The 16112-nt window shown below is 38.2% G+C and overlaps 3 pseudogenes; all 3 read right to left on the bottom strand.

Annotated features, from left to right (window-relative positions):
• Positions 1-719: 719 nt before the first annotated feature.
• Positions 720-1988, bottom strand: LOC143541943 (putative receptor-like protein kinase At5g39000 pseudogene; annotated as a pseudogene).
• Positions 1989-7602: 5614 nt separating this feature from the next.
• On the bottom strand, positions 7603-8872 carry LOC143541942 (putative receptor-like protein kinase At5g39000 pseudogene; annotated as a pseudogene).
• Positions 8873-14596: 5724 nt separating this feature from the next.
• LOC143541941 (putative receptor-like protein kinase At5g39000 pseudogene) lies at positions 14597-15762 on the bottom strand (annotated as a pseudogene).
• Positions 15763-16112: the final 350 nt, after the last annotated feature.

The following is a 16112-nucleotide window of genomic DNA, read 5'->3' as shown; positions in this document are numbered from 1 at the left end:
AAGTCCAAAGCCCTATTGATGAGATAAGAGCCGTCGGTAAAGGCAAACAAAGTACAAACGCTCATAAAGAAAGCCACGAAAAAACAAAATAATTACAAATATACCCGTTACTGTAGAATTGCTACAGTAGCGCCGTCCATTTCCTTTTGTATATAGGTTAATTATTTTGTATTTATCTTGATGGTTGTAATCCGTTTGAATGAGTAAAAAACATATGATCCACCAGTATACAGGCAGTCTTAAATTGGCTATATGCTGAATGTCTCTTCTTATGCAAGAAAGATAGGCCCTGAGCTGCTCCTACTGCTATTTTTAGCCGTGCAACCCAAGAAAGTGAAGTTGTACCTGGCTCTCCAAAATAGAGCATATACTAATTTATACTTTAACTACTGTTGGTTCAATGTTGGGAATTACAACTATAAAGAGTTTCTTACCTTCAAAAAGAAGCTCATATAAACTCGGTCAGAAATTAGCTCGTAAACACAAGACATTTTTTGCTCATTTAACCAATATCCTAACACTTTCACAAGGTTCGGATGATTGAGTTCTTCATGTTTGAGATCGATCTGCACATCAGAATTCAGCAAATATAATCTGCTTGCACTATTTAAGAAGGTGAAAATAAAATATATATATATATATATATATATATTGAAATTCATTCATTATGCTATCCAAGTCCCACATGATCTTTTCTATGACTGAAAGGAAGTGTCTATTCAAGTTACCTTAGATGTTCCAATATCCCTTGTCCTAACGCACATGGCCAAACCAACATCAGCTTCTGTTGAGAAATTGTGGTAATTCCATTTATTTCTTGTCATTACCAATTCCGCATGTGTGAAAGTTCTAATTTCTCGGTCATCTGATAGTTTAATAATTTCAGATTCAGATTCGGATTTGCTTTCCTCTGGCATCAAGTCAGCTTTGTTTTCCTCTGCATGAGCTGGAATCAAGTCAGCTTTGCCTGTGAAAAAATATCTTACCCTGCTAATGAATCTTCCGTTATCAACACCAGAACTAACACTTTCTCTTTCTCGTTTCAGAATAGACTCGAGCTTGACCACAACCTCCGCCATGGTAGGGCGTTGTTTAGGTTGAAAATGTAAGCATTGGATTGCCATGCTTGCGAATTCTTTCAAGCATCTTTTTGAGATTTGTCCCATCAGTCTATGGCTAATAATATCATCTAGTCTTCCTCTTTTGAACTGGTCTTGTGCCCAGACTGACAAACTCCATTCTTCTTCATCAAGTGAAGGATCTACTGCTCGCTTCCCGGTTATCACCTCAAAAAGGACAACCCCAAATGCATAAACATCAGATTTTCTTGTCAGTTTACCGCTATAGAAGTAGCATGGATCCATATATCCAAATGTCCCTTTGACTAAGGTGCTCACATGATATGTTTGTGACTGATTTATTTTGCCCACTTTTGCCAACCCGAAGTCTGAAATTTTAGCTGCAAAGTTTGAATCCAACAAAATATTGGAGGACTTCACGTCTCTGTGTATGACTCCATGCTGAGTTGACGATCCCGAGTGAAGATAGTCTAATCCACGAGCAGCGCCTATGCATATCTTTAGCCGTTGTAACCACGATAACTCTGAAACACCTCTGTGGAGATGATCCTCAAGGGTACCATTGGGCATAAACTCATAAGCTAAGGCCATCTCGTTTCCTTCACTGCAATAACCAATCAACGGCACTAGATTGCCATGCCGCAGAGGGGAAAGGAGCTTAACTTCGGCCTCAAATTCATGCGCCCCTTGGTTAGAAGCAGAATGCAACCGCTTAACCGCAACTTCGTTTACTGATGCGCCGAAGTTGGTGAGAGATTTATAAACGTTACCGAACCCGCCACGGCCGATGACTAATGCCTCATCAAAGTTGTTGGTTGCCAATTGAATCTGTGCAAGTGTAAGACGTTGACATGTTTGGTCAGGCAGTTTGAAAGAGGAGTTGATATCATTAAAAGGTTCAGGCAACATGATTCTTTGAACAATACGGGCCTTCTGTAAGATATCTCTATGCTGAGTAATGATGCTTCAGATTTGATGGCCAATTAATGGACATTTTTATTCAACTAATTCTAGTTTTCGTTAGATTGTTTTTGTTCCTCACCTAATTTCTTTTCTGGAGGCGCTGAATGACTTGGTATCGCTGACTTTGTACAGTGTGTCATATAAAAACAAATAATCCATCCAGTACAGCTAAGGCCGCCCAAATTGTTTATTATTATTTCTACTTTAATGACATTACTTTTGTTGAATTTTAATTATATTTTAAATAGATACTCGTTGTTGCTTATTATCTACTACATATAAAACTTAACAGGTACAAATAGTATTATATAAATCATCACACTTGATGAAGGTAGTTAAAAGGACGTAGTAGTCTTTTAGCAAAATCAAATACATGATTAAAAACAAACTTACACTAATAGCCCCTCTACTTTAGTTAACTACTTGTAAATATAAGTAATAATTGCAAATATGGCACTTCATCTTTCCCTTTATATATGATAAGTTTATTTATTTTTTTTGTTACTACTATATCTTTAAATATATTATGATTTAAAAAAACCAAACCCACTGTTGCAACATGCTTATTTCGAACGTCTCTTCAATATATCTCAACATCTGGTCTTCCTCAACACTTTTTATTACGAGGTCATCCATATAAACTTCTAAATTTCGGCCAATTTGATCTTTGAACGCTATGTCCATTAATCGTTGATATGTGGCTCCCGCATTTTACAGTCGGAAAGGCATCATTTTGTAACAAAAAGTGCCTTGATCGGTACGAAATGTTGTTTTGTCCTCATCGCCCGCTGCCATGCGAATCTGATGATAGCCTTTGTAAGCATTTGAATTTGAATGGTGCTACAGCATCAACCTTGAGATCTATTTCGGGTAAGGGATAAAAATATTTGGGACATGCTTTATTTAGATCTTTGAAATCAATGCACATCCGCCATGACCCATTGCTTTTGGGAACAATAACTGGATTAGCAACCCAGGTCTGATAACGAATTGGGCAGATGATTCCAGCTTGTAAGAGGTCATGGACTTGCTCATTCATTGCTTTCGTTTGTTCCGGACCCATCTTACGTTGTTTCTGAACAATTTACGTAAACAACGGGTTTACCCTTAATTTGTGTTCCGCAATGTTCCTCGGAACACCGGTCATATCCGCGGGTTGCCATGCAAAAACATCAATATTCTTTGATAATAACTGTTTCAAGAAGGTCCGCACTATCTCGGAAATAGCAGGTCCTATTGTTACAGTTTGATCAGGAAATTTTTTATTCAAAACTCATTTCTCTGGTTCAGTCTTCACAGTTTGTTTTGGAATTTTGCTTGGCTTTGAGCTCTCGGTTGCAAAGCAGTGCCGATTAACATAAATTATTGCTATGCCAGTGCAAGTTGGAACTCCTACTGCACCGTGTGCTGTGGACGGATGAGCATTAAAGTCACCAATCGCTTCTCGTCCAAGAATAATGTCATGTTTTGATGTTGCTGGCAGAACCAAAAATTCAACTTCCTCGGTCCTAGAGTGAATTCCGTCACTTAAGGTGACTGGGAATGAAATTACACCTCGCGGATGCATTATTTCCCCCCCCCCCCCCTCTTGTCCTTCCTGTAACGAAACTCATGGTGTCTGTTTTGCAGGTTCCGGTCATTGGACTTTGGGAAGTCACACTCATATCATTGGTAATAATTATCGTATCTTACCCTGTGGACTCATTGGATCCAGGACCCATACCCGGGGATTGGATCCGTGTTTCTTCATTGGTGCCATCCGTGTTGGTGTTAGAACTGCATAATTTTGTTTCTTTCGGTTTTTTGGTTCGTTCGATATGAGTAAACTTCCTGAAGGGCCGATGGGAACCCCTGCACCTGATTCACGTGTAACTAACACAGAAGCACCTCCGGGTCTTAGTGTTTTTGCATGTATCACAACTCAGGGTGGCCGTGCTCTTGAGCGTATCACTGCTCCGAGGTCACGAATCACTGAGGTAACACCTGGGGGTTTTTCCCTAGAAAATGTTACGACACCAACCATTAATGATTGTTAGAAGAGAATTTTCTAAAGTTGAAGGGGTTAATATGTAATTCCAAGTAAAGTCAGGGTCTATTTTGTTATTTTGTAAATAAGTTGGTGTAAAATAGAGGTTAGTGCTTGTTAGTTTATTGGTTCCATTTTCTCAATATTAAATTATTAATAAAATTCCACTTGTTCGTTGTCACTTGTTCAACTCTAACATGCTTGATTTTTTATTTATTTAGAAAAGTAGACGAGTTGTTATTACATAATAGCGTGGTTGTTTCTGCTTGTTATTGTAGTAACTCATGCAATACCTGTTTTTGGGTGGGTAGGAGGAAAACACGCTTGTATGGACCTTATGGGGGTGTTCTCTTTTGTTGGGCTTAGGAACACTGGGTTCGTGGCAGGTCAGGCTACGGTGAGGGCGGCATCGGGTAAGGTTGCTAACATGATGAAACTTTTTAGAGAATCAACACGTGTTTATCCTTTTTTCCTTGAATTTATTTAAAAAAATGGGGTATATTAGAGATTCCTAATCAGTTGGGGTTGTCTTTTTTTTTTTCCAGTATATAACAAATAGGTTATTAGTTTTTAACAGTGGCGAATAAGAAATTTGGCATAGGGGTAAGAGATTGGTTGGAGGGTTGTCAAGTCGGACTCTTTTATTTGCATTTGATAGTGACGAATAAGGTTGATTTCGTTTGATAGTGGCGAATAAGATTAATTTCATTTGATAACGGTGAATTCACATGACCAAATACTATTAGCACTTGATAGTTGACGAATAACCATAATACCCAATGATATTGGCGAATAAGGCAAGCTATAAACAAAAAACCATCACGTGACCAAATACTATTAGCACTTGAACAAAAAAAATCACCAGAGATCGTCTAAACCATCATCACTAATCTATATAGAGATATCTTGAAGATTCAAAGGCCCGCACAGATCGAATAACGATATTACCGGAACCGGTCAACGATGCAACTCCTCAGTCATACCGCCAGACCAAACATGTCAACGTCTTACACTTGCACAAATTCAATTGGCGACCAACAACTTTGATGAGTCGTTAGTCATTGGCTGTGGCGGATTCAGCAACGTATATAAATCCCAACGTTCTTCTGGTCATTGGTAAACGAAGTTGCAATTAAGCGGTTGCATTCTACATCTAACCAAGGAGCGCATGAGTTTGAGGCTGAAGTTAAGCTCCTTTCCACTCTTCGGCATGGTAATCTCGTGCCGTTGATTGGTTATTGCAGTGAAGGAAAAGAGATTATCTTAGCATATGAGTTTATACCTAATGGGACACTTGAAGATAATCTCCATAGAGGTGAAACGGAGTTATTGTGGCTACAACGGCTAAAGATATGTATAGGTGATGCTCATGTGGATTAGACTATCTTCACACGGGTACCCGTCAACTCAACATGGAGTGATACACCAAGATGTGAAAAGCTTCAATATTTTGTTGGATTCAAACTTTGCAGCTAAAATTTCTGACTTTGGTTTGGCAAAAGTGGGCACAATAAATCAGACCCAAACTTGTCATGTGAGCGCTAATGTACTTAAAGGGACATTTGGATATATCGATCCATGCTACTTCCACAGTGGAAAATTAACGAGAAAATCTTATGTTTACGCCGGTTTGTAAAGTAGTCTAACCGAGCTAGGCTCAATTTGTAAATATGGAATTTCATATTTTCTGCCATGATTTGCTCCTAATCTTTGACTCGTTTATTCCCTGATTCTTAGGACCTTTCCTTAGTTTTGTTATAACTAGGGAATGCCCGGCGCATTGCGCCGGTAGCCATCTAACGTTTGCGTATAAACTCTGTAATAGTAACATGGAACACATAAGACAACATGATCATGAAAAACATTAATATTGCCATATAGAACCAAAAAAATTTACCCTTTTGGATATGTGGTTTCCACTATAACCATACAAATCACCGAACAATAATGCAATAGAATAAGCATGTCATGTTGCAGATGCTTCATTTAAAGAACCACATAACTTAGAAACAACAATCCTAGTTAACCAATATGAAATCTTTGACTTTTAGTTCCCACAACTTGTCAACTACAACTCAAAACAAATACATATTAACTTTTGAGTAAATACGTACGGAAAGAAATCAAAAAATTGTAAACATACAACTTCGACTTTTAGCTTAAATAAATGCATATGACCTTTCGTTGCTACGGCTACAAACATTCTATGATCATTTGATTCAATTTCAGTTTCGTTTGTTAACATGCAACTCTAATATAACTAACTGGCAACTGCAATAGATCATTAAATTGCAAAATTTCTAATAACATTCAATTATATGAACTCACAAAAAGTAATTCATATGTCCAGTTCTTTTACTCATTTTTCTAAACAAAATTCAAGTTAACATCCGAACACATCAAACAATTTGCACGGGAGGATGTGTATATATATGCAATTCAATTGTGAATCAATCGATGATCAGCTGTGACTGGGAATTGATTTCTCTATTTTACTAACGCTTAATGAACCCATGGCTCAATCTTTAAATAAAAGGTTCAGTCTGAAACGGTCATCACCTCTGTTCATAACTAAACGAAATCAATGCACATACCAAAAACAATTCAACAAAACAACAATTGAGGCCACCGACATCTACAATGAAGAAAGAAAACAACATAAAAGATCAGAGTTCTAACTGAAGTCGAAGCATCCGGTGGCGCACAGCCAAGCCGCGACGGCACAAATCGCAGCGCCACCGATCACCGCCAGTACTCGGAAGAGAAGAGCTTATAGATGATATCGCTGGTAAATCGATGCGTGCTCACAAAGTGGAAGTCCAAAGCCCTATTGATGAGATAAGAGCCGTCGGTAAAGGCAAACAAAGTACAAACGCTCGTAAAGAAAGCCACGAAAAAACAAAATAATTACAAATATACCCGTTACTGTAGAATTGCTACAGTAGCGCCGTCCATTTCCTTTTGTATATAGGTTAATTATTTTGTATTTATCTTGATGGTTGTAATCCGTTTGAATGAGTAAAAAACATATGATCCACCAGTATACAGGCAGTCTTAAATTGGCTATATGCTGAATGTCTCTTCTTATGCAAGAAAGATAGGCCCTGAGCTGCTCCTACTGCTATTTTTAGCCGTGCAACCCAAGAAAGTGAAGTTGTACCTGGCTCTCCAAAATAGAGCATATACTAATTTATACTTTAACTACTGTTGGTTCAATGTTGGGAATTACAACTATAAAGAGTTTCTTACCTTCAAAAAGAAGCTCATATAAACTCGGTCAGAAATTAGCTCGTAAACACAAGACATTTTTTGCTCATTTAACCAATATCCTAACACTTTCACAAGGTTCGGATGATTGAGTTCTTCATGTTTGAGATCGATCTGCACATCAGAATTCAGCAAATATAATCTGCTTGCACTATTTAAGAAGGTGAAAATAAAATATATATATATATATATATATATATTGAAATTCATTCATTATGCTATCCAAGTCCCACATGATCTTTTCTATGACTGAAAGGAAGTGTCTATTCAAGTTACCTTAGATGTTCCAATATCCCTTGTCCTAACGCACATGGCCAAACCAACATCAGCTTCTGTTGAGAAATTGTGGTAATTCCATTTATTTCTTGTCATTACCAATTCCGCATGTGTGAAAGTTCTAATTTCTCGGTCATCTGATAGTTTAATAATTTCAGATTCAGATTCGGATTTGCTTTCCTCTGGCATCAAGTCAGCTTTGTTTTCCTCTGCATGAGCTGGAATCAAGTCAGCTTTGCCTGTGAAAAAATATCTTACCCTGCTAATGAATCTTCCGTTATCAACACCAGAACTAACACTTTCTCTTTCTCGTTTCAGAATAGACTCGAGCTTGACCACAACCTCCGCCATGGTAGGGCGTTGTTTAGGTTGAAAATGTAAGCATTGGATTGCCATGCTTGCGAATTCTTTCAAGCATCTTTTTGAGATTTGTCCCATCAGTCTATGGCTGATAATATCATCTAGTCTTCCTCTTTTGAACTGGTCTTGTGCCCAGACTGACAAACTCCATTCTTCTTCATCAAGTGAAGGATCTACTGCTCGCTTCCCGGTTATCACCTCAAAAAGGACAACCCCAAATGCATAAACATCAGATTTTCTTGTCAGTTTACCGCTATAGAAGTAGCATGGATCCATATATCCAAATGTCCCTTTGACTAAGGTGCTCACATGATATGTTTGTGACTGATTTATTTTGCCCACTTTTGCCAACCCGAAGTCTGAAATTTTAGCTGCAAAGTTTGAATCCAACAAAATATTGGAGGACTTCACGTCTCTGTGTATGACTCCATGCTGAGTTGACGATCCCGAGTGAAGATAGTCTAATCCACGAGCAGCGCCTATGCATATCTTTAGCCGTTGTAACCACGATAACTCTGAAACACCTCTGTGGAGATGATCCTCAAGGGTACCATTGGGCATAAACTCATAAGCTAAGGCCATCTCGTTTCCTTCACTGCAATAACCAATCAACGGCACTAGATTGCCATGCCGCAGAGGGGAAAGGAGCTTAACTTCGGCCTCAAATTCATGCGCCCCTTGGTTAGAAGCAGAATGCAACCGCTTAACCGCAACTTCGTTTACTGATGCCCCGAAGTTGGTGAGAGATTTATAAACGTTACCGAACCCGCCACGGCCGATGACTAATGCCTCATCAAAGTTGTTGGTTGCCAATTGAATCTGTGCAAGTGTAAGACGTTGACATGTTTGGTCAGGCAGTTTGAAAGAGGAGTTGATATCATTAAAAGGTTCAGGCAACATGATTCTTTGAACAATACGGGCCTTCTGTAAGATATCTCTATGCTGAGTAATGATGCTTCAGATTTGATGGCCAATTAATGGACATTTTTATTCAACTAATTCTAGTTTTCGTTAGATTGTTTTTGTTCCTCACCTAATTTCTTTTCTGGAGGCGCTGAATGACTTGGTATCGCTGACTTTGTACAGTGTGCCATATAAAAACAAATAATCCATCCATTACAGCTAAGGCCGCCCAAATTGTTTATTATTATTTCTACTTTAATGACATTACTTTTGTTGAATTTTAATTATATTTTAAATAGATACTCGTTGTTGCTTATTATCTACTACATATAAAACTTAACAGGTACAAATAGTATTATATAAATCATCACACTTGATGAAGGTAGTTAAAAGGACGTAGTAGTCTTTTAGCAAAATCAAATACATGATTAAAAACAAACTTACACTAATAGCCCCTCTACTTTAGTTAACTACTTGTAAATATAAGTAATAATTGCAAATATGGCACTTCATCTTTCCCTTTATATATGACAAGTTTATTTATTTTTTTTGTTACTACTATATCTTTAAATATATTATGATTTAAAAAAACCAAACCCACTGTTGCAACATGCTTATTTCGAACGTCTCTTCAATATATCTCAACATCTGGTCTTCCTCAACACTTTTTATTACGAGGTCATCCATATAAACTTCTAAATTTCGGCCAATTTGATCTTTGAACGCTATGTCCATTAATCGTTGATATGTGGCTCCCGCATTTTTCAGTCGGAAAGGCATCATTTTGTAACAAAAAGTGCCTTGATCGGTACGAAATGTTGTTTTGTCCTCATCGCCCGCTGCCATGCGGATCTGATGATAGCCTTTGTAAGCATTTGAATTTGAATGGTGCTACAGCATCAACCTTGAGATCTATTTCGGGTAAGGGATAAAAATATTTGGGACATGCTTTATTTAGATCTTTGAAATCAATGCACATCCGCCATGACCCATTGCTTTTGGGAACAATAACTGGATTAGCAACCCAGGTCTGATAACGAATTGGGCAGATGATTCCAGCTTGTAAGAGGTCATGGACTTGCTCATTCATTGCTTTCGTTTGTTCCGGACCCATCTTACGTTGTTTCTGAACAATTGACGTAAACAACGGGTTTACCCTTAATTTGTGTTCCGCAATGTTCCTCGGAACACCGGTCATATCCGCGGGTTGCCATGCAAAAACATCAATATTCTTTGATAATAACTGTTTCAAGAAGGTCCGCACTATCTCGGAAATAGCAGGTCCTATTGTTACAGTTTGATCAGGAAATTTTTTATTCAAAACTCATTTCTCTGGTTCAGTCTTCACAGTTTGTTTTGGAATTTTGCTTGGCTTTGAGCTCTCGGTTGCAAAGCAGTGCCGATTAACATAAATTATTGCTATGCCAGTGCAAGTTGGAACTCCTACTGCACCGTGTGCTGTGGACGGATGAGCATTAAAGTCACCAATCGCTTCTCGTCCAAGAATAATGTCATGTTTTGATGTTGCTGGCAGAACCAAAAATTCAACTTCCTCGGTCCTAGAGTGAATTCCGTCACTTAAGGTGACTGGGAATGAAATTACACCTCGCGGATGCATTATTTCCCCCCCCCCCCCTCTTGTCCTTCCTGTAACGAAACTCATGGTGTCTGTTTTGCAGGTTCCGGTCATTGGACTTTGGGAAGTCACACTCATATCATTGGTAATAATTATCGTATCTTACCCTGTGGACTCATTGGATCCAGGACCCATACCCGGGGATTGGATCCGTGTTTCTTCATTGGTGCCATCCGTGTTGGTGTTAGAACTGCATAATTTTGTTTCTTTCGGTTTTTTGGTTCGTTCGATATGAGTAAACTTCCTGAAGGGCCGATGGGAACCCCTGCACCTGATTCACGTGTAACTAACACAGAAGCACCTCCGGGTCTTAGTGTTTTTGCATGTATCACAACTCAGGGTGGCCGTGCTCTTGAGCGTATCACTGCTCCGGGGTCACGAATCACTGAGGTAACACCTGGGGGTTTTTCCCTAGAAAATGTTACGACACCAACCATTAATGATTGTTAGAAGAGAACTTTCTAAAGTTGAAGGGGTTAATATGTAATTCCAAGTAAAGTCAGGGTCTATTTTGTTATTTTGTAAATAAGTTGGTGTAAAATAGAGGTTAGTGCTTGTTAGTTTATTGGTTCCATTTTCTCAATATTAAATTATTAATAAAATTCCACTTGTTCGTTGTCACTTGTTCAACTCTAACATGCTTGATTTTTTATTTATTTAGAAAAGTAGACGAGTTGTTATTACATAATAGCGTGGTTGTTTCTGGTTGTTATTGTAGTAACTCATGCAATACCTGTTTTTGGGTGGGTAGGAGGAAAACACGCTTGTATGGACCTTATGGGGGTGTTCTCTTTTGTTGGGCTTAGGAACACTGGGTTCGTGGCAGGTCAGGCTACGGTGAGGGCGGCATCGGGTAAGGTTGCTAACATGATGAAACTTTTTAGAGAATCAACACGTGTTTATCCTTTTTTCCTTGAATTTATTTAAAAAAATGGGGTATATTAGAGATTCCTAATCAGTTGGGGTTGTCTTTTTTTTTTTCCAGTATATAACAAATAGGTTATTAGTTTTTAACAGTGGCGAATAAGAAATTTGGCATAGGGGTAAGAGATTGGTTGGAGGGTTGTCAAGTCGGACTCTTTTATTTGCATTTGATAGTGACGAATAAGGTTGATTTCGTTTGATAGTGGCGAATAAGATTAATTTCATTTGATAACGGTGAATTCACATGACCAAATACTATTAGCACTTGATAGTTGACGAATAACCATAATACCCAATGATATTGGCGAATAAGGCAAGCTATAAACAAAAAACCATCACGTGACCAAATACTATTAGCACTTGAACAAAAAAAATCACCAGAGATCGTCTAAACCATCATCACTAATCTATATAGAGATATCTTGAAGATTCAAAGGCCCGCACAGATCGAATAACGATATTACCGGAACCGGTCAACGATGCAACTCCTCAGTCATACCGCCAGACCAAACATGTCAACGTCTTACACTTGCACAAATTCAATTGGCGACCAACAACTTTGATGAGTCGTTAGTCATTGGCTGTGGCGGATTCAGCAACGTATATAAATCCCAACGTTCTTCTGGTCATTGGTAAACGAAGTTGCAATTAAGCGGTTGCATTCTACATCTAACCAAGGAGCGCATGAGTTTGAGGCTGAAGTTAAGCTCCTTTCCACTCTTCGGCATGGTAATCTCGTGCCGTTGATTGGTTATTGCAGTGAAGGAAAAGAGATTATCTTAGCATATGAGTTTATACCTAATGGGACACTTGAAGATAATCTCCATTGAGGTGAAACGGAGTTATTGTGGCTACAACGGCTAAAGATATGTATAGGTGATGCTCATGTGGATTAGACTATCTTCACACGGGTACCCGTCAACTCAACATGGAGTGATACACCAAGATGTGAAAAGCTTCAATATTTTGTTGGATTCAAACTTTGCAGCTAAAATTTCTGACTTTGGTTTGGCAAAAGTGGGCACAATAAATCAGACCCAAACTTGTCATGTGAGCGCTAATGTACTTAAAGGGACATTTGGATATATCGATCCATGCTACTTCCACAGTGGAAAATTAACGAGAAAATCTTATGTTTACGCCGGTTTGTAAAGTAGTCTAACCGAGCTAGGCTCAATTTGTAAATATGGAATTTCATATTTTCTGCCATGATTTGCTCCTAATCTTTGACTCGTTTATTCCCTGATTCTTAGGACCTTTCCTTAGTTTTGTTATAACTAGGGAATGCCCGGCGCATTGCGCCGGTAGCCATCTAACGTTTGCGTATAAACTCTGTAATAGTAACATGGAACACATAAGACAACATGATCATGAAAAACATTAATATTGCCATATAGAACCAAAAAAATTTACCCTTTTGGATATGTGGTTTCCACTATAACCATACAAATCACCGAACAATAATGCAATAGAATAAGCATGTCATGTTGCAGATGCTTCATTTAAAGAACCACATAACTTAGAAACAACAATCCTAGTTAACCAATATGAAATCTTTGACTTTTAGTTCCCACAACTTGTCAACTACAACTCAAAACAAATACATATTAACTTTTGAGTAAATACGTACGGAAAGAAATCAAAAAATTGTGAACATACAACTTCGACTTTTAGCTTAAATAAATGCATATGACCTTTCGTTGCTACGGCTACAAACATTCTATGATCATTTGATTCAATTTCAGTTTCGTTTGTTAACATGCAACTCTAATATAACTAACTGGCAACTGCAATAGATCATTAAATTGCAAAATTTCTAATAACATTCAATTATATGAACTCACAAAAAGTAATTCATATGTCCAGTTCTTTTACTCATTTTTCTAAACAAAATTCAAGTTAACATCCGAACACATCAAACAATTTGCACGGGAGGATGTGTATATATATGCAATTCAATTGTGAATCAATCGATGATCAGCTGTGACTGGGAATTGATTTCTCTATTTTACTAACGCTTAATGAACCCATGGCTCAATCTTTAAATAAAAGGTTCAGTCTGAAACGGTCATCACCTCTGTTCATAACTAAACGAAATCAATGCACATACCAAAAACAATTCAACAAAACAACAATTGAGGCCACCGACATCTACAATGAAGAAAGAAAACAACATAAAAGATCAGAGTTCTAACTGAAGTCGAAGCATCCGGTGGCGCACAGCCAAGCCGCGACGGCACAAATCGCAGCGCCACCGATCACCGCCAGTACTCGGAAGAGAAGAGCTTATAGATGATATCGCTGGTAAATCGATGCGTGCTCACAAAGTGGAAGTCCAAAGCCCTATTGATGAGATAAGAGCCGTCGGTAAAGGCAAACAAAGTACAAACGCTCATAAAGAAAGCCACGAAAAAACAAAATAATTACAAATATACCCGTTACTGTAGAATTGCTACAGTAGCGCCGTCCATTTCCTTTTGTATATAGGTTAATTATTTTGTATTTATCTTGATGGTTGTAATCCGTTTGAATGAGTAAAAAACATATGATCCACCAGTATACAGGCAGTCTTAAATTGGCTATATGCTGAATGTCTCTTCTTATGCAAGAAAGATAGGCCCTGAGCTGCTCCTACTGCTATTTTTAGCCGTGCAACCCAAGAAAGTGAAGTTGTACCTGGCTCTCCAAAATAGAGCATATACTAATTTATACTTTAACTACTGTTGGTTCAATGTTGGGAATTACAACTATAAAGAGTTTCTTACCTTCAAAAAGAAGCTCATATAAACTCGGTCAGAAATTAGCTCGTAAACACAAGACATTTTTTGCTCATTTAACCAATATCCTAACACTTTCACAAGGTTCGGATGATTGAGTTCTTCATGTTTGAGATCGATCTGCACATCAGAATTCAGCAAATATAATCTGCTTGCACTATTTAAGAAGGTGAAAATAAAATATATATATATATATATATATATATATATATTGAAATTCATTCATTATGCTATCCAAGTCCCACATGATCTTTTCTATGACTGAAAGGAAGTGTCTATTCAAGTTACCTTAGATGTTCCAATATCCCTTGTCCTAACGCACAATGGCCAAACCAACATCAGCTTCTGTTGAGAAATTGTGGTAATTACCATTTATTTCTTGTCATTACCAATTCCGCATGTGTGAAAGTTCTAATTTCTCGGTCATCTGATAGTTTAATAATTTCAGATTCAGATTCGGATTTGCTTTCCTTGGCATCAAGTCAGCTTTGTTTTCCTCTGCATGAGCTGGAATCAAGTCAGCTTTGCCTGTGAAAAAATATCTTACCCTGCTAATGAATCTTCCGTTATCAACACCAGAACTAACACTTTCTCTTTCTCGTTTCAGAATAGACTCGAGCTTGACCACAACCTCCGCCATGGTAGGGCGTTGTTTAGGTTGAAAATGTAAGCATTGGATTGCCATGCTTGCGAATTCTTTCAAGCATCTTTTTGAGATTTGTCCCATCAGTCTATGGCTAATAATATCATCTAGTCTTCCTCTTTTGAACTGGTCTTGTGCCCAGACTGACAAACTCCATTCTTCTTCATCAAGTGAAGGATCTACTGCTCGCTTCCCGGTTATCACCTCAAAAAGGACAACCCCAAATGCATAAACATCAGATTTTCTTGTCAGTTTACCGCTATAGAAGTAGCATGGATCCATATATCCAAATGTCCCTTTGACTAAGGTGCTCACATGATATGTTTGTGACTGATTTATTTTGCCCACTTTTGCCAACCCGAAGTCTGAAATTTTAGCTGCAAAGTTTGAATCCAACAAAATAATTGGAGGACTTCACGTCTCTGTGTATGACTCCATGCTGAGTTGACGATCCCGAGTGAAGATAGTCTAATCCACGAGCAGCGCCTATGCATATCTTTAGCCGTTGTAACCACGATAACTCTGAAACACCTCTGTGGAGATGATCCTCAAGGGTACCATTGGGCATAAACTCATAAGCTAAGGCCATCTCGTTTCCTTCACTGCAATAACCAATCAACGGCACTAGATTGCCATGCCGCAGAGGGGAAAGGAGCTTAACTTCGGCCTCAAATTCATGCGCCCCTTGGTTAGAAGCAGAATGCAACCGCTTAACCGCAACTTCGTTTACTGATGCCCCGAAGTTGGTGAGAGATTTATAAACGTTACCGAACCCGCCACGGCCGATGACTAATGCCTCATCAAAGTTGTTGGTTGCCAATTGAATCTGTGCAAGTGTAAGACGTTGACATGTTTGGTCAGGCAGTTTGAAAGAGGAGTTGATATCATTAAAAGGTTCAGGCAACATGATTCTTTGAACAATACGGGCCTTCTGTAAGATATCTCTATGCTGAGTAATGATGCTTCAGATTTGATGGCCAATTAATGGACATTTTTATTCAACTAATTCTAGTTTTCGTTAGATTGTTTTTGTTCCTCACCTAATTTCTTTTCTGGAGGCGCTGAATGACTTGGTATCGCTGACTTTGTACAGTGTGCCATATAAAAACAAATAATCCATCCATTACAGCTAAGGCCGCCCAAATTGTTTATTATTATTTCTACTTTAATGACATTACTTTTGTTGAATTTTAATTATATTTTAAATAGATACTCGTTGTTGCTTATTATCTACTACATATAAAACTTAACAGGTACA

The sequence above is a fragment of the Bidens hawaiensis genome, unplaced genomic scaffold (assembly GCF_021521415.1).
Source record: "Bidens hawaiensis isolate Kalapana, Puna unplaced genomic scaffold, B.hawaiensis_p1.1 tig00012728_1, whole genome shotgun sequence".
Classification (NCBI taxonomy): Eukaryota; Viridiplantae; Streptophyta; class Magnoliopsida; order Asterales; family Asteraceae; genus Bidens; species Bidens hawaiensis.
The sequence above is the reverse complement of the archived record's forward strand: the minus strand, read 5'-3'. Positions and strand labels throughout refer to the sequence as shown.